The sequence below is a fragment of the Rhineura floridana genome, chromosome 11 (genome assembly GCF_030035675.1).
Source record: "Rhineura floridana isolate rRhiFlo1 chromosome 11, rRhiFlo1.hap2, whole genome shotgun sequence".
Taxonomy (NCBI): Eukaryota; Metazoa; Chordata; class Lepidosauria; order Squamata; family Rhineuridae; genus Rhineura; species Rhineura floridana.
This window is the reverse complement of record NC_084490.1, coordinates 22,839,628-22,859,760: the sequence shown is the minus strand read 5'-3', so window position 1 is coordinate 22,859,760 and position 20,133 is coordinate 22,839,628. Positions and strand designations below refer to the sequence as shown.

Sequence of the window (20,133 nt, the reverse complement as noted above, 5' to 3'; positions counted from 1 at the left end):
CAAGTCTTTGATTGGTTTTTTTTCCTGCCTGCAATGGACTAACACACAGCTACCCCTTTGGCATGATTTATAATAACTTTTCCCATCCAGACTATACTTCCATTCCTCTTCCTCCTTCTTCAAAGAGGATGCATACACATTAGGGATGGGGGAGAAATTTGATTCAGTTTTCATTTTAAGGTAAAGTTACCTAACTCACACTTTCTGAAACAAGTTGTGAACACAGACATCCTTAAGAATGTGCACTTCTCTAAATTTTACAGGGCAGTTTGTAAAGTGTACAAAAACACATTATACACACATGCTTGTGTAAAGTGTGCATATAAAAGCATATATCTGTGAAAAAAACATAAAATGCATTACATTAGGGGAAATTGCTTTGCAAAAATGTCTGTATTAGGCAGTACAAAAATGTGTATATTAGGAGAAATTAGGAGAAAGACAAAAATGCTGATGAATATTCATGAGGACTGTTGTTTTTTTTAATTGCAAACTGATGTGGAAATATGGAGAACTGAATTTAAGACTGAAAAAATGAGAAACTAAGAGAAACATAAATTGATATATTCACCCTTCCACAATATAACACATACATATACCAACACTTCTTTTTTTTTGCTTCTGGTACCTTACCAGTCCTCCATGAGTTCTCAAATTTAATAGTTAATAAGAGCTTGGAAAAATTACTTATTTGAACTACAACTCCCATCAGCCCAATCCAGTGGCCATGCTGGCTGGGGCTGATGGGAATTATAGGTTAAAAAAGTAACTTTTCCAGGCTCTGTAATACCCATGAGATTTACCCAGCTATCTCCATCAGGCATCCCTTGGGTGAATGCCATCATACCCTGCTGATGATTTTTTGTATTTTTAAAAAAATTATTTTAATTAAATGTATATCCCGCCCTTCCTCCCAGAAGGAGCCCAGGGTGGCAAACAAAAACAATCAAAGCTCTCTAAAACATCTTAAAAGCAAAAGACTTTAAAACATATAAAAGCAAAACATCTTTTTAAAAAAACAACTTTAAGGATTCATTCAGATATCCCGTGTATTTGTTAACTGGTTCTTTTGTTATCTTAGCCTGTGTTCCCACCCATCCTATACATCCTGCCAATACTGTTAGTACTTAAACCATCATAATTTCACTTCTTTGTAAAGTCACAGCAACAAACAAGGCTGGGTGGGAAACTGAAAGCTAATGATGAAATAGCCAAGCTAACTGATATTGAGAAACAATTTATTGAAAAATAGATGTTGAAGTATTCCAGAATTCACAGTATTCCTCCTCAGCTGATAGCATATGCCAGTTATACCAAGTGAACCCTGGCCTACAGATGAAGTGATAATGACATGGAAAAGTCCTGAGGAAGCACAAGATGCCATTTCAGGCTGCAGTTTACAATGTAAAAATGCTGTGGAATCAGAAAAACAGCATAGTGGGGTGTGGGCTGAGGGGAAAAAGCTTTCTAATGTAGTTTTTTATTTGCAGGAAAGTTGGTATGGGGAGAGGAGTTTTAAAATGGTGTATACACACCACCCACACACCACCCTATCACCTCAGGTTTTGATCACCTTATTCTGTTGTGTGTGTTGAGGTATAAAAAACTTGGGCAGGCAAACTTGGAGAAAGCATCTTTTGTGTAACTAGTGTGCAATCTCTGCTGAGGAAGAATGGAGGTATTGGGAATTCTAGACAATTCTAAGCCCTATTTTTCATTACACCCTTTTCTATTACAGACTGGCTTCACTCTTTTGTGGTCTTTCTCTTGAGCAGTCTGGAGGTCCTGGATTTTCTCTCAGTAACTCTCTTTCAGAGCAGAGCAGTGATCCCAGAGGTTCCTGTCTTTTTTTCTGCCTCCAGTGTCCTTCTTAGGCCTGAAACTGATGTAACATTTTTGTTCTGGCATACTTGTGGAAATATTACATTGCACTGGATTAACCACATTTCCATTCCAGAACTGGATTTGTAAAGATATCTAAAGATATCTAGAGTCTTTTTCAGAGACGTGTCTCAAAACACTCACAGATCTCATAAATGGCATTGCTTCAAACTAGTAGTGCCATGAACAGAAAACATCCCCCACACCCACACTGAAAAAACCCCACAATCTCTTTTATAATTTATCCCCAGGGATTGGATACCAGCCCTTACAACACTTCTCAAAACTGCTTAGACTTACACATTGGAGCCCACCACTGAGTAATAGCCATAGAAAATGCTTTTCATGGCCTCATGAAACAGACTGGATGCACAGATGATATGGGCAACAGGCTACTGTCTATTACTCTTGAAAGCCACAATGGAACCTAAGTATACGTAGCAAAATGCTCTTCACATGGTGGGAAGGTGTACGGAATAGCTGCGCTGATGTTCTTCACTATTCATATTAATCTTTCCTTACTGTGAGGTATGTTAGTCGCTGGGCGTGCAAATAGGTGTGAGATGAAGATTCGGATTGGAGTAATAACCACTGTTGATGACACAAAGGCACTGATGTCTTCCTAAGGAAAGCAGCACTATTTCCTTATGTAGTTTATTTATTTATTTATTTATTTATTAAATTTATATACCGCCCGACTAGCAATAGCTCTCTGGGCGGTGAACATAAAACAGCATAAAAATACAATAAATAACAAAACAATACTAAAATACAAGCAACAATCCAACACAATAAACATTTTTAAAATTAAATCAGTGTAACTTAAAATGCTTCAGAGAATAGGAAGGTTTTGACCTGGCGCCGGAAGGAGAGCAGAGTCGGCGCCAGGCGTACTTCCTCAGGGAGACTGTTCCATAGTTCGGGGGCCACCACTGAGAAGGCCCTAGATCTTGTCATCACCCTCCGGGCCTCCCTGTGAGTTGGAACCCGGAGGAGGGCCTTCGTAGCAGAACGTAGTGCACGGGCCGGTTCATATCGGAAGAGGCGTTCCGCAAGGTATCGTGGTCCCGCACCGTATAAGGCTTTATAGGTTAATACCAACACTTTGAATCTAGCCCGGAAACATATTGGCAACCAGTGCAAGCTGGCCAGAACAGGTGTTATATGCTCGGACCGCTTGGTCCTTGTCAGCAATCTGGCCGCCGCATTTTGCACTAGTTGTAGCTTCCGAACTGTCTTCAAAGGTAGCCCTGCGTAAAGCGCATTACAGTAATCCAAACGTGAGGTTACCAGAGCATGTACCACTGATGTAAGGTCCTCTTTACTCAAATAGGGACGTAGCTGGGCTACCAACCGAAGTTGGTAAAACGCATTCCTAACCACCGAGGCTACTTGAGCCTCAAGTGAGAGGGAAGAGTCTAAAAAGACTCCCAGACTACGAACCCGGTCCTTTAGGGGGAGTGTAACCCCGTCCAGGACAGGGTATATATCCACCATCCGATCAGAGAACCCGTCCACCAACAGCATCTCAGTCTTGTCTGGATTGAGCTTCAGTTTGTTAACTCTCATCCAGTCCATTGTCGAGGCCAGGCAACGGTTCAGCAAATCGACAGCCTCACCTGAAGAAGATGAAAAGGAGAAGTAGAGCTGCGTGTCATCAGCATACTGATGACAACGCACTCCAAAACTCCTGATGACCTCTCCCAACGGCTTCATGTAGATATTAAAAAGCAGGGGGGACAAAACTGACCCCTGCGGGACCCCATATTGGAGAGCCCGCGGTGTCGAGCAATGTTCCCCAAGCACTACCTTCTGGAGACGACCCGCCAAGTAGGAGCGGAACCACTGCCAAGCAGTACCTCCGACTCCCAACTCCGCGAGCCTCTCCAGAAGGATACCATGGTCGATGGTATCAAAAGCCGCTGAGAGATCAAGGAGAATCAACAGAGTTACACTCCCTCTGTCTTTTTCCCGACATAGGTCATCGTACAGGGCGACCAAGGCTGTCTCAGTGCCAAAACCGGGCCTAAAACCCAATTGAAATGGATCTAGATAATCGGTTTCATCCAATAGCTCCTGGAGCTGGCCAGCAACCACCCGTTCCAAGACCTTGCCCAGGAAAGGAACATTAAGAAGGGGGGTTCTCTCCAAAGTAAAAGGTTACATATTCTTCCATTTATATAGTTTTTAACAGTTTTTTTTTTAAATAGTATCAGTAGTACTTCAGATGTGGGAAGGTGGACCTTCAGCTAAGGAAATCTAGTGAGTTCATAGGTTGAGGGAAGTTTTAATGGGAGAGACTTGCATTTTTAGCTGCTACATTCTACACCAGCTCTGAGGGGCTTATACGAGAAGGCAGCCATGTATGTAAAAGCCCACCTAGCTACTACGGATTGGCAGGTTAAAATAAGTTTTTGGATTGTGTTCAAAGGTGGAAAGGGAACCTGAGAAAATTGCTGGAGTGCTAGTAATATGTGCACTTGGAGACTCATACATTACAGGTGATGGCAGGAGGATGAATGGATGGTTTCTGCTCCTGGTGTGCAAGAGAAGGACTTTTGTGCCTGAAGCAGTTTCAAGGCTTCACGGGGAAGGGACAGGGAGACACTCCTGTGACCCAGAATTATTACCTTCAGTCCTCAGGGGCTGAAATACCTCTCAGATGTGGGGCAGAACACACAGACCACTGTTGCCTAATGCACAGCAGGGCAGGGCCTCTGAGGCTGGGTCACTCGGAACAGGAACAACAGAGAGTCCATTGGCAGAGGGCTCAGGGTCAAGTTATGCAACGAGCCAGCCTGGGAAACCCGTGAATTTTATGTGCTGCAAAGAGAGGGTGTTGAGTTCCCTGGGCCCAATAGCAAGCCCAGCAGCTGCATCCCACTTGGGTCTGGTTACTGCTGCAACCTTTCAGGACTGGCAAAGTCAGTGGCCACAAGAGAGAAAGGAAAGGGGTGGGGGAGGAGAGGGAAGGTTAAAGAAAGGAGGACTTGGCAGGAAGATGGGGGGGTCTTCAGGCTCACATTCTCAAGGGCTGAGAGTGGGATGCATTGGTAAACAATGCCAGTCCTGAATGGGAGCAACATTTGGCTGGTGCGGCCTGGCTGACGCTAGGGATGGGATCCATTGGCCGGTGCAGATTCAAAAGCATTCCTTCAAGCAAGCAGACCAGTATTGATTTGAGTTTATTCTTTGTCCACGAGCCATTGCTTTTACTGATATGTTTTTTCCCTCACAAAAAATATTGATATTAATATCGATATTTTGAAATGAAATATCAGTCGATGAAAGGAAATATCAATAAATTAAAGGAAATATTTATAAAATTATTGTTCTTAATATCAATAGTTTAGAGGCAGAATTTTTTTAAAAAAAAAAACGTTTTCAAAAATAGCTGTGGAAAATCACTACATAAAACTCCATTTCACAATGAAAGAAAATAAGCGAATTAATGGAAAATTTGGTACCAAATCCAAACAGGGCAAAATTCTAGCACATCCCTGGCTGATACCAATGGTTATTTAAATCCCTAAGGATGTGAAAAGTAAGCAATGGATAGGAAAATGTGGAAGAGAGATAAGATGAAGAGACAAAATCCTTCAGTTCTGGCTGCCAGACTCTATGCCCCTTCTCACTGAGAACCCTGAAGTTCTAGCACCCAGGCCCAACTGCCCAAATCTAAAACCCACTTCATCTCTTAGGCTGTGTACACACATTTAAAACACATTTCCTCCCCCTGGTGCAAAAAAGAATCCTGAGAACTGTTGTTGGTTAAGAGTGATGGGAACTGTAGCCCTGTGAGGGATAAACTACAGTACCCAGAATTCTTTGGGGGAAGCCATATGCTTTAAATGCATGGTGTGTAATGCAGCCCTAATATGTTTTCACAGGTGACACTAAAAAGTGCACTGGTGCTCCTATTGTTCAAGTTGATGTGGGACTATTGCTGATGCAGGACAGGAAGCAGAAGAGAGTACAGTTGCTGAATACAACCAGGAAACATTAAAAATAATTAGACACTGTGTGTGATGGAAAAACAACAACAAACAAAAAGGCCTTAGTTCTTTCATGGTAGAGAGTGTAACAGCGTTTACCTGTCATCAGAATGGATTCTTCACCTTGTGCATCCATCACCACACCTCTAAGTACATGGGCTCTGCTTGTATGGGGCACGTTCCCCACCCTGTCCTTGCTTCACCTTGCTGTGCCAGGCGCTGCAGCTGGTGAGGTCAGTTACCCCACCCCATCCTCAACTTATCACCTTCCCAAGGGCCTCTCCACAGAGAGATAGGGTTATCTCAGGCCAAGTGTCCAATCCCTCCGGCGACTGTGGAACCAACTGAAGCTGAGCAGGGCCTCTGAATGATGGGATTGAGACCTCACTGTCAGTGTCAATGGAGGCCAGATATGCCCTTATAGGACTTTTTTCTTTTTTTTTATTTTCTAATACATGTATTTAAATATATTTGTATCCCGCCCTTCATTGTGAGATCTTAGGGTGGTTGCAACACAATTAAAAAAAAATGTGTTCTACTACATCTAGGGATGGGCAAGAATTTAGATTCTGTTCATATTTGAAGCCGAATATCTCAGATTCGCACTTTCCAAAACAATATGAGAACCGAAACACAGCCATTCTTCAAAATGCACACTTATTCGAATTTGGTGATGCAGTTTGCCAACCAAACAATGTTTACAAAATTGCATATATTAAGGGAAAGTGTGCATAAAAATGAATATATGAGGGAAAATACAGTAACATGAGAAAATAGATTAAATTATGAGAAATGGCTTGCAAAAATGTGTACATGAGTCAAAATGCCCTACAAAAAATTAGTTTATTAGGAGCAATTTGCACTAAAATGCTGGAGAATTTTCATGAGGATTTTTTTTTAATTGCAAATTGCTGCAGAAATGTGAAGAATTAAGATTGGTAAAATGAGAGACTGAGAGAACTGAAATTGACAGATCTTTCCATCTGAGATTGGAGCCCTCACCCCCAAATCTGGGCAGAAGGTTGATCAGGATCTAGATTTGCTGTAGGTCAACAAAGGTTTCTAATTCCTTGCATCTTGGCTCCTTTTGGGAGGAGACAGGATATAAATTTAATAATCAACCAACCAATCAATCTCAATCAAATAAATAATTGAGGCTGGACCAAGATCTTTTGCTTCCTGAGGCAGATCATTAACTGCAGGCGCAGAGTACCCTACGGCAGCCAAGTGATTTTTGCACCCAGGATGCCTCTCTCCCATCTGGTAGGAAAAATACAATTATAATAAATTAAGTAACTAACAATTTGCTGCCTTTTTAACTGCCTCCACATTACTTCACCTAATGTAATGATAGGGTTAGCCTTGTTGTGTGTTTCTTCTAAATTAGGCTGCTAGAATACTTCATCTGAAATAACTCAGATATTGTTTTGTGCTGACTTCCGGGAAGGGTGACTTAGCCTGTGCCTGCTTTTGAGACGGGCTCCTGCCTCAAAAGAAGCTTATTCAGATATATCAGTCAGTTTTTTCTTTTTTTTTTGACTGATTAAACTTCTCCCGGGTAGGGAGAAACGAAGAGATTAACCTCAAAGCCTATTTTTGTTGGGACGACCAGATCTCATTAATTTATGGGACGAGGTCCAGCCGACGAAGGTGGGACGGATTTTTAACAGCAAGCTCTATCTGATAAAGCGAACGTTCACCTTATCTTCTAAGAGAGAACGCACTAACAGGCAAGCACCCTTCTTTCTATATTTTTCTTTTACTTGACTTAAATTGTTGCTGTTTAAAAGAGATTTGCCAGATTGATCAGTATTTGACATCTCACTGGGGAGCCATAACTTCTCTCTGCTACGCACTAATTAATAGCTTATCTCTGTTTTTGTTGCAAAAAGCTGTCCTGGATTTGCATTCTAAAGATATACACAGAAGAGGGATTTCTATTCCAGATTTTTATTTTGAAAAATATTATACTGTTTTGAGACTACTCTCTTTTTGGTCTATTTTATTTTGACGAATCTGTTTCTTGACGATTGCCATTAATTGTTTCGATCCTGGGAACTGCATTTTGTTTACTTAACTATTGGAGAGATAAGGCTGTCTGCTCTGTTTATACTGTGATGTCACCAAGTTTGGAGTATTAACCCAATTGTTGCTGAAATAAGAAGTGGTTTTCCTATATTTTTCTTTTAAAATGGCAATTAAGAAAGTGGCTGAAAATCTGGAAATAACTATGTTTCAGAAAATAATGGATGAGATTGAGATAATGAAAATTGAATTGAGTAAAATGAAGCAGGAGATTAAAGATATAAGGGTCCCTGTGAGAGAGGTGACCCTGGAAGGGGTCCCTGTGAGAGAGGAGACCCCGGAGATTGGAACAGGGGTCCCTGTGAGAGAGGCGACCCTGGAGACTGGAATAGGGGTCCCTGTGAGAGAGGAGATCCCGGAGATTGGAACCAACGTGGAACAGGAACAAGATTTGGAGTCTATGGACTTTAGAAATAAAATCTATTGTTTGGAACTCAATGTTATCTCTGAAGAAATGAATGAAGATTCTAGAGATAAAGTTATCAATGGCATGGATAATCTTCTGGACTGGAATGATGTGATGGAGCCCAATATAGAGAAAATCTATGGAATTATCTGCAGCCATGTGACAATGGAAAAACTTTTAAGAGATGACCCAGTGTATTTTGAAAAAAAGAACAGAGATATGATTTTACAGCAGTATTTCAGCAACCTATTCAGAATGGATGGCAAGAAAATATTTGGGATAGAGGTAATCCCCATCAGACTCTTACTATATGACTATGGCTTTGACAGCAAGATTATTATGGAATACTGATAATGGAAGATTGGATATTGAAATTACTGGACTTAACAAGATTACTGAAGATGGAAGATGGAAAATGGAACTAATAGAGATAATAGAACAATGGCTACTGAAATTATTGAACCTAACAGATTCTGATGTGATGGATTAATTGAAATGTTTATTTTGACTATGGTTATGACAATAAGATTATCATAATTAGTAATGAGATGGATTAATCGATATGCTTATCTGGAAAAAAAAATTGATAGATATATTTCTTAAAGAATTGAAACCTCTCTTTGACTTTTTGTGGAAAGAATAAAGTAATGTTTATGAGATTTGATGATTAAGTAAGATAATTACTGGAGGAAAGTGATTTTATAATATGACTTAAGAGACAGGATTGTTATATATTATAGACTTATAACTGATTTGATCTTTGACAAATGGGAAGTCAATATTTTACTCTTTATTTTTTATTTTTGTTTTTTTTTTCTTTTTTTCTTTTTGTTTAACTATTTTTGATTTTGTTTTTTGTCTTTGAATGTTTTATGATTTTGTTTTGTATGTTTTATGAAAATCTGAATAAAAATTATTGAAAAAAAAAAAAAAAAAAAAGATATTGTTTTGTGCTTATATATGGAGGACATATCCAGTATATTGCTTAAGAGACAAAGTAAGTAGTTAGCTCAATTTGCCACTTGAGCCACCAGTTTTTATCTGGCTCAACATATGCTTTTGCACCTGGTTCTGTTAGTGGACCTCAGGGGTTCTCATAAAAATCCCAAAGCAGATCCCTCAAGCTTGAAATCTGTCCATGTCTGCCAAAGATACTGGCACGATGGAAATCCACTGACAATAATACAAAGAAACCCTTTAGAACAGGGTAAAGGAACCTCAGCCCCAGGGGTCAAATGTGGCCCTCCAGACCTGTCTATCTGGCCCTTGGGTGTCTTGACAGGCTCCACACCCTCACCAGCCCTGCCTTGCTCCCTCCTTGGGTGTTTTTGCCTGACTGGAATGTATTCTCGAACTCTGATCATACTTCTTGCTTGCCTGGATGGAAGTGGATAGAGAGGGACGTGTGAGTGTGAAGAAACTAGCTTACTGTACAAAGGTAAAATTCACATTTATTGACCTGCCCACTTCTCCCTGTGGTCCCACCCAATTCTGGCATGCGGCCCCTGGAAGGTTGCTCAGAATAGAATGTGACCCTTGTCCTTGGCCTGAAAAAGGTTCCCCACTCCTGCTTTAGAAGAAGCAGTTAAATCATTTGTAAAGACATCACTGAAGCGCCTCTCCCTTCACTACCATTTATGCCCTCTGCCATGCCCTGTAGCCAGTCCTGCTGGCCCAGCTAGGAATATGATGTATGACATCAGTTATGAGCTGCCTCCTTTTCCGGGATTAAGAAGTTCCTTTGCACCCAAATATCCAACAGCTGTCTAGCACTTCACAAAGCCATCCCACCACCTAAACAGCTTTGAGGTCCTTGAGACAGGAGGAAAATCTCATGAGAGCCCATTCAGTGTGCGTAATGGATAGAGAGTTGGACTGGGCCCAGGGAGTCCTGGAGTCACAGCCCTGTTCCGCTTTGAAGTTTACAGTGTGATCTTGCGCCAGTTGCGACCTCTCAGCCTAAACAACATCATAGTGTACTTGAGGAGGGGTGGGGGATAAAATGGCATAACCTTCCCTGAGCTCCTTAATAGAAGAGATAGTTAACGAATATATGTTTTTCTTGCATAGACAGAAAAATACTCCTTCTGTCCTTCCTTTCTTTTAAAATGCTTTAAAAAAAAAATGCATAAATCCCATTAAGAAACACATTTCTCCCCCAACATGGAAAAATCTACATGTTGGAAGCGGCCTTCAGAGATCCTGCAATGAAAACCTTCAGTGATCACATGCTCACACAGATACAATAATTGGGACCAGGATACGTGAAAGACCATCTTATCCCTTATATACCCAGTCGATCACTGTGCTCTGCAGGTGAGGGCCTCCTGCAGATATCATCTTATCAGGAGGTCTGTTCTGCACAACATAGGAAATGTTTAGTGTGGTGGCACCTGCCCTGTGGAACTCCCTACCCTTACATATTAGACAGGCGTCATCTCTGTTATCTTTTGGGCACCTATTGAAGACCTTCCTCTTTCCACAAGCCTTTTAAGTTGGGACCTTATCCCAGTCTGTGTCTGTGTTGGAATTGCTTTTTAATATGCTTTTAAACCTTTTTTAAAAAAACAATATGTTTTTTAACCTTTTTTAAAAAAATCTTCAAAGCTTTTGAAGTGTTTTTAGTGCTTTTGTTTGCCGCCCTGGGCTCCTGCTGGGAGGAAGGGTGGGATATCAATCAATCAATCAATCGATCGATTGATTGATTGATTGATTAATAATAACTGCAATGTATCTTCTTTTCAAAGGGACCGACTGGCTCATTTCCATTATCTTCACATGATAAGAAAGTCCCAGATTTTATTTCTGAGGATCCAAATGCCCTCAAAAGAACTCTTCCAGTGCTTCCAAGAAGATATGAGCCTAGGGCTCAAGCCAGACTGGTAGGCCTACTCTCTGCTTTGTAAGCCTCATCACAGATTGGTAGAGGCTGATAACGGGCACTTTTGGGGATTGAAGAATGGATTCTGCATATGCTCAGAGATGTTTTCATCTATAATACTGATGCCACAGGTTCCAGGGCTCTGGATTTGGTGATCTAGGTCTCAAATTAAGCCTTGGATTTACTCCAGTCTCCTGCATCTCACATCAACCTAATTTTAAGACTAGATGATTTATAACCCTTTCCTTAATCACTGGCTTACAGGCCACACCAGGCCCTTCAAGGCTATCTATTCAGTCTGCCAAGTCTCTGCTTCAAGCGCATGTGCAATTGTAATATAAGGACATGCACTGGGCATTAGATGGTGGCTACTGCGAATCAGTGGCAGCTGGTGACTCTATATGTCAGTGAGCCAGTGTAATCCGCTCTGCTTCAGCACCTTAGACAGCTCCTTGAACGTTTGGACTAAAACCCTAAGTGAATTCCACTGCCCCACTGAGATGGAGCCACCAGCCTCCATTGCTGGGAGCAGGAGGTAAACCCTTTTTCCCCGGTGGAAGTTAAGTGGCTGCAGCTTTTCATGCCACAGAGATGTAATGCTGAGGGACATTGAGCCTGCCCATAATGTGGCTCTTAGTGGTGTAGAACTCTTGTCAGAAGTAAAGGTGACAAGCCTACCAGCAGGTGTGTGGGGCAGGTGGCAGTAGCTGGGACACCTTCACCGGCAAATGGAATATTTGATGATTAATTTATTACATTTTCATGTCCTTCCTCCAAGAAGCTCAAGGGTACATACGTTATTCTTCCCTCTCTCTCCCCCTCCATGCTTTATTCTCATATCACCCCTGTGAGGTAGGTTAGGCTGATAGTGGGTGCCTCCAGGCTGTCACTGTTTTGCAGGAGGGATTCAAGTGCATACAGAAATTTAGCTTTGCACAATTAAAGTGGATTAAAGGGCCCTGTGGCCCTAGTGCAACAAATTTACTTTAAAAAAGAAGAAGTGGACTTGGAAAGTGACATGAAATTTGGAAAATGACAGGAAAATGCATTGAAAAGTGTGGGATGGATGAATGACAAACAGGAAGACGTATACACACCCCACAGGCAAATGAACATGAATGCAGGGTGAATGCTTATTGTTGTATAACTGTCCCACAAACAAAGAAGAACGAATGCTCATTAAATACTGGATATAGTCTAACCTCCATTTGAGTTTTGTGCAAGCAAATTAGAATGAATACTCAATAAATAGATCATCTAGAGTAGTCCAAGGCCCAGGTCCACTCAGTGAGCTTCATAGATGAGGGGAAATTTGAGCCCAGGTTTCCCCATTCTTAGTTCAACACTCATTCTGTTCTACACTGACTCTCCATATATAACACTTTCCTATAATTTTCTTGAGTCTGACTCTGACAGGATGAACTGCTCTAGTTTGGGATGGATGGTGAGTGTATATTTCCAGGTGACTATGGACCCACCTGGTCCTTTCTCAGAATAAGGTTCAATTTCAGATCATACAACCCCAGCTTATGGTGATGAATCCCACATACAGGTAAAATAGTGTGAAGATGCTTTCCCTCCCAAACTTCTTGGGGAGAGTCAATGTACTAAACTCTGTCTCTCTCTTTTACAGTAGCTGCCCATCCACCAAAGGTTGAAAACGAAACGACCTTGCACCTCGGCATGCCTGGAGTGAAGCCTTCTGGGTCAAGGGGCAGAGCAAAGAGCAAGCCTGGGGGCAGAATACAACTTATTATTTATTTTTAAAATTTCTATCCTTCCTTCTTCCCAGAAGGAGCTCAGGTCAGTAAACTAGGAACAAAACACGAAAAGCATCTTAAAAACAAAACATCTTAAGAACAAATCTTAAACACTAAACATTTTTTTTAAAAAAATTAAATCTTAAAAAGCAATTCCAACCCAGATGCAGGCTGGGATAAGGTCTCTACTTAAAAGGCTTGTTGAAAGAGGAAGGTCTTCAGTAGGCACCAAAAAGATAACAGAGAAGGTGCCTGTCTAATATTTAAGGGGAGGGAATTCCAAAGGGTCGGTGCGGTGTTGTGAGGAACATGGTATCTGCAGGAGGCCCTCACCCACCGAGCACAGTGACCAACTGGGTATATAAGGGGTAGGTCCAGGGGTGGAGCTTGACAGCTTTCAGTATGTCCAGGGATGGAGGGAGATTAATTCAAAAGCTGCCTATTTGCCTATGGAACTGCTTAGGGAAAGCAGGCAGCTGATTTTGTGGGTCATGGAAGGGCAGGGAATGATTACCTATTTCTTATCTTACTATACAATATTTTTCTAAGTGTCACACTATCCATGAATGCTTATGTGCAGATGCGCACCTGTTCCAACGCATTCATAAGTAGTGTGATGCTGTGAGGCGAAGCGGGCAGTGGTGGTGATGGCAGCAGCCTGTGAGGTGTCCGGTGGCAGTGGTGCATGAGGTACCTGGTGGCGGCATGTGTGGGATGCTCTGCTTCAAGGGCCAAAATAACTTGGCCAGTCTTGAGTACTATGGGGTGAGCCATTTATCCCAGGTGTGGGGAACCTTTGGCCAACCAGATGTTGCTGAATTACAACTCCCATCAGCCCCAGCAAGTATGGCCAATGGCCAAGGATTATGGGAGTTGCAGTTCAGTAACATCTGGAGGACCAAAGCTTCCTCAAATCTGATTTAACCCTTGGTTTTCTGGCATCTCTTTTAAAAAGAAATCAACCAAGTCATTTATTTTTGTGGTTATCTGTCCATCCTGTCTCATATTTCCATTATAAGAGCTGGTATGAAGCACTGGCTAATGTACTGACAATGTACGGAGGGGACTGACATAGCTGTTCAACCGTGAAGCTTGCGGTGGACAACCTCCCCTTGGAAGAATCTCAGCTTAGCCCACTGCACAAGGTTGTTGTGAGGAGAAGATGAGAGAAAAGCCTATGCATACCACTTTGAGCTATTTAAAGGTTACACAAATGAAATGAATGAAATATTTCTCCTCTTATCATGAGACATTTCCCAGCCATCTATGATAGTGGCTATCACAACATTCCATACGTAAATTACACACTGCATGAAGGAACACTTTACTCTTCTGTTGTGAACCAAGCACCACTTAAATGCCCCCTGGTTCTAGTGTTTTCAGAGAGAATAATTTCTCTCTATTCATGCTGTTTGTACCATGCATAACTGTATCATGTTGCACCACAGTTGCCTTTACTAAAAAATTTAAAGCATTAACTTGTTACACCTTTTTTCATCAAGGCAGTGCAAATGTCATTGCCCTTTCCCACACTTTCTAAAGTGCTCATCAACACAGTTTCTGGACTCAATCCATAGTGACAGTGCAATCCTAGGAATGTCTACTCAGGAGTAAGTGCGATTGAGTTCCATGGGACTTACTTCTGAGTAGACATGTTTATCTACTTTGAAACCTGGAATGATTGTGCTGTTAGTGTAATCTCAGTCCATGATGGCTAAAAGAAGCTTCCATTTTCAGGGCCAGCATGCTACTGGCTACTTAGTAGTAGAGGGTTGGGGTGCCTGTGGCCCTCCAGATGTTGCTGGACTCCACCTCCCATAATCCCTAACCATTGGCCATGTAGGCTGGAGCTGATAGGTGTTGGAGTCCATCTGGAGGACCACAGGTTCTCCTCCCTATGCACATTAATAAGTGGCACCTCCAGGAAGGTGCAATGGCCTTTATGCTGGTGCTGGACTTGTGAGCTTCCCAGTGGCATCTTGCTGGCTGTTGTGGGGGATGAGATGCTGGAAGAACATAGGAAGCTGCCGTACCATGTCAGATCATTGGTAAATCTAGCTCAGTCAGTATTGTCTACACTGCAGTGGCTCGCCAGGGTTTCAGGCAGGGGATCTCCCAGCCCTACCTGGAGATGCTGGGGTTTGAACCTGGGATCTTCTGCATGCAAAATAGAGTTATGGCCCTTCCTGTAATGGGCCTTTGGTCTGATCCAGCAGGTTCGTATCTTCTTGTGAGTGTGAAGTATTACATGGAAAACACCTCTCTCTTTTTCACTGGGGGCCCAGTTCAAAGGCCCTCTGTTGGACCAGGACAATGGTTTATGCTTTGTTCACCCATGTGTGCTTGATGATGACCACAGAAAGCATCTCTGTATTTCCTTGTGCTGATTTTGCACAAAATGGGTGTTTTGGGGCATACACATGGTCCAGGGTGGTGGTGGTGGCACAATCACACACGCATGTGCAGGGACAGGGTTCGCTGAGGTCCCTTACCCCGGCATCACTCCCCTAACTCCCTCCCCCACCCCACCCCCTGCCTGAATGACAGGTCTTTCTTCCCTCTACACCTTTCCCAGCCACAAGATATGTCTTGAAGGAGGTGGTGTCCGTGTGTGTCCCCTGCTGGGGCAGCGGCTTTTACCCTATAAGGGGAGCAGCTGCGAGCTCCTTGGGCTCAAAATAGATGCAGCTGCCGCCTCTGGATTAGGGAGCTCAAGAGAAGACTTTCAGAGGGAAAGGGAAACTAAGATGTGGGGGCAGGGGAGCAAGAGAGATTCTGGAGGATAGACAGGCTGATTTGGGTGGGCTGATTGGCTTGGGTTCAGATCAAGACATGTAATATGAATGGACAAAAAGATGGTCAGATCACTCCTGTTTACCTGTTATTACGAAATAAAACACACACACACACTTGTGTTTGGTATGGCCTCTTGCAGGAGGGACTATTTGCATGGTGGCCTGCAACTGTGTTTAGTTTTTAAACCAAAAGGAAAGCAAGCCAGCAGAGCTTAGACAAGAGTTGTGAGCATTCCACAATCACATTCTGCAAATTTGGTGCCAAGCACTGAAGTTAACATCCCAATAATTGTTTTCTTTTAATAGACAATTTTCTAGCCCTTATGGCTGCAAAACTAGACTTCAAACTGGGTGGGCAATGCCTGATGAAGTTTCAGAAGAGGCCGAGTAGGACTTACAGCATCCAGTGGTTGGCTTCGATAGGCTGCATAGTTATTTGCTCTCTGCCCTTGAATAGAAGTGGAATAAATTTGGCAAAATAAGGACATATATGCAAATATGCTTCATTATAGAAGACAATTTGTATTACTCTGGCACACATCTGTGAGTTTTAGCAGAGTATACACACAACATTAATTTAGGCTATTAGACAATCAATATATATCATTTAAAGCACAATCCTATACATATTTACTCAGATCAGAAGTCCCATTGAATTAAATTGACTTATTCCAGGTAAGTGTGTATAGGATTGCAGCTTTAGTACTGGAGTGGGCACACTTATGTGATCTTTTTTTTTTTTTTACGAGAACCCCAGTGGCTGCCAACTAGGGCCAGATGTAAAATAAGGAAAGAGAGGAGATGGACTCCTAGGGTTGTATTCATCTAAGTGCTGTTCAGACCCACTGAAATTAATGAACCTGTTAGTCGTGTCTATTAACTTAAATGGCTCTACTTTGAGTAAGATTAGCACTGAATACCACTCTTAAAAGGAAATCATAGGTTGACTGAGTGCATTTTCAGCAGTGCAGCGTGCATCAGTGTTCCCCAAGTGTCGTTGGACTACAACTCTCATCATACCCACCAGTTTAATCAATGGTCAAGGATGATGGGAGTTGTAGTCCAAGAACATCGGGGGGGACAGGTTGAAGAACTCTGGTTCAGATAGAGAAGGCAAAGAGAAAGTCAAGGAATCTCATTCAACCAGAGATAATTTGCAAGCACAGAGTGTTGTGAGATGGGCATAAAATTAATCATCCTGAGAAACTCACCTCTCTTGCTTCATCTTTAAACAAGCCCCTATGACTACCACGATCAGTTTGAAATTATAGTCACACTGCCTGGTGAAATCTCAAAGCTCCCTCTCTCCCTCTCTGTGTTAAATGGGGATTCCAGCAGCCAAGAAGAGGCCTTTAGTGATGCTTTCCTGAATTGCACCTTTATTTTGCTCCTGCTAATTACAGGGATGAAAACAAACAGATTTGTACAACATATGCTGTGGAGACTGGTCCATTAGGACAAATGGGACACTGCCCAATTTACCCTCACCCAGTCCTCATTTTCCTCATTTGAATCAGACCATTTGTCCATCTAGCTCAACACTGTCTACACTGACTGGCAGCAGCTCTCCAGGGTGTCTGTTAGGGAATGTTTCCCAGCCCTACCTGGAGATTGAACCAGGGACCTTCTGCATGCAAAGCAAATGCTAGCTTGACCACTGAACTATGGCCCTTTAAGAACTTAGCAACACCTCTGGCAGCCAGGATTGCTTGATGTTACTGTTAGCATTTATCTTCTATCCCAGCTTGGGATCTTGATGATGGAAGGAAAGGGAGGGATGTATCCAATGTTGTTGTTCTGCTTGTGCAATGGAAGTCCCCTGCCCATCCTCAAAATCTGCCCCAGAGGGTTGGGAGGGTGTGCAGCAAGGGAGGGGAGAGGAAAGGAAGGAGAAGGGGAAGTTCTGTTGCATAAGTAGAACTTTGCATGCACAGCGTTGGATATTCAACCCTAAATAAGTAACTCAGGGTATTCCTATGACAAAGGCAGCATCACCGCAACATGCTTTCATCACATTTCCCAGGCAACAGGACCAGAAGGGTATGAAAGGGGACAATTGAGGCAGCCTTGTTGGGCCAGATGGGAGCATGGTAAACTAAACTCATAAGGAAAACCAAGCAGTTCACCCAAATCTGGGAGCTAGTGTAAGAATAGTGGACTGAGTGCCAGACTTTATTTAAAGTTTTATTTATATTCAAAAGCAATACAACCATATAAACAACATGGTTAACAATAAAAAAAATAGGTAAAGACAATAATTCAAACCCTGTGGTGCTTGGGTATATTTCACAAGTGTACCCAGTGGTATAATCATATTGGAGTGCCAGATTTGAAGCAAGAAGGCCAATCACCTTCTTTTGATCTATCTGTCCTGCAGGGTGGTTGTGTGTGGTGTATAATTCCAGGAATATCACTTTGATCTCTTATAAAGAATGATCGTCAGTTTTTAAAATCATTGTAACATAAACAAATAATTCAGATGAAGGACAGCTATTAAGATCACAACCAGTAAGTAGCCGAAATCCAAGAAATAAGATATCCTTCACCATTCTAACACCCCTCAGACGTTGTGGGCTGCCCAGCGCATGGTGGCTGGGGCGAATGGGAGCTATATTCCAAAACATCAGGTGGGTGGCAAGTTGGTGAAGGCTGCAACAAGATCAAAACACCTAACTGAAGCTTGGTCAACCTATGGATATAGAACCCTCCCAGGGCAATCTGTCTGAAGGGTTATGGGAATATAGGAAGCTGCTTTATTTTGAGTCAGACCATTGGTCCATCTAGCTCAGCATTGGCTACACTGATTGGCAGCAGCTCTCCAGAGTTTCAGACAGACGTTTTCCCAAGCCCTACCTGGTGATGCCAGGGAAGGGCCTTTGGTGTGCAAAACAGATGCTCTGCCGCTGAGCGATAGTCCTTCCCCTGCTGATGAATCCTCCCCCCTGCTAAAACCAGCAGTGCCGTTTTTAACTCCCATTTGGCTGGCTTTTGTTCTGCCTCTTTGCAGTACACATTTTTTCATCTTTTAGATTTCCAACTCTTATCCACTTGGCCTAGAGGCAGGTAACAATGTTGCTGTGTGAAAATCTTACAAAACATTAATATAAACATACATATTTTCAAAAGATACTACTAAAATAACCCCAGCTACTAAATATGTGTCCAATTTAAAAGGGGTGGGGGATCTACTAAATTTACATTTTGTAAACAAGAAATATTGAAGGGGAAATTCATAATAAAGCATCAAAACACGAAAGTGTGACAATGGGAGCAACTGTAGTATTTGATATGGGGGGGCTGATCCTTAACACATCAACATTACCATTAAAAGGACATGTAATTGATACTCATTTTATCGGCTTGTCTGGATACAGGAACCTTTTTCACATCTGGTTAGTATGGATCATTAGCCCTTTTTGCATTGGGGTAGTGCACAGTTACAGACACAGATTGTTACAAACCATGTGTAAATATCTATATCAGCATTCCTTTGTTCTGTGTGATCCCTCCCTTGGTGGTAAGGTTGCCAACCTTTTTAATCAACATGTGCTCCTGTGCCTTAATAGCAGCTTAATATGCAGACATTAGCCGGTAACTATGTTTATTTGCAGGCTGAAAAAAGAGCTTCACCTGCTGATTTCTACATATCAATGAGGTCCTAAAGCCCAAGAGCAGGTCAGGTCAGTTTTTTGTGGTCAGTTGACAACTCTGCTTGGGGGCAAAGGAGTCAGATATTGTTATTGGTCTCTGAACATACACCCCTTCCAGGGCTAAGAGCAACCAATCTGTGGGGAAGTTGTGGGAGGGGCAGTAGCCAACTCAGGCCAACAATACTATGCAGGAATAAAAGGATTAATGCCAAAAAGGGTTTTGAAAAACACACAAAACTTTATGCTTCAGCACCTGGTTTACTATTTCTCCTGCCAATAGGATACAGGAATGACTGCAGGGGCCTGAATGGTATATGTCTCACAGAGGAACCAAAAGCAGTGCAGAAATGGGGGGAGGGGGAAGGGAGAGAGAGAGAAAAAAGGAAACTACACAAGGGTCAATTTATTTCATCCATCCAAATTAATCAAAATAGGTACTTCAGTTCAAATGCCATTCAAGTGTCATTGATGACATGCTGGTTTCAGCTGAGCCAAAGCTCAAATTCTTCATAGGAAACTACCAGAGAGGTGCATTCCAACAAATCTCAAAGTTAGCACTTCAAAGCAGGGTCAAGATTTAACTGAAGTGAAGCAGGCACAGAGAGGAGGCAGCATGAGTGGTGGTGGAGGGGAGCCCGTTGCTCTGGATTGCTCATACAGGAATACTGGGCTTCTGCCCA

General features: G+C 42.3%; 1 long non-coding RNA gene across 1 annotated transcript in view; it reads left to right on the top strand.

Moving 5' to 3' along the window:
* The first annotated feature begins 7,067 nt into the window (after positions 1–7,067).
* Positions 7,068–20,133, top strand: part of LOC133365840 (uncharacterized) — a 22,670-nt gene continuing 9,604 nt past the window's right edge. The window contains exons 1-2 of the long non-coding RNA XR_009758324.1: positions 7,068–7,139; positions 12,882–13,051. This is a non-coding gene — a long non-coding RNA (uncharacterized LOC133365840). The remainder of the gene's footprint in view (positions 7,140–12,881; positions 13,052–20,133) is intronic.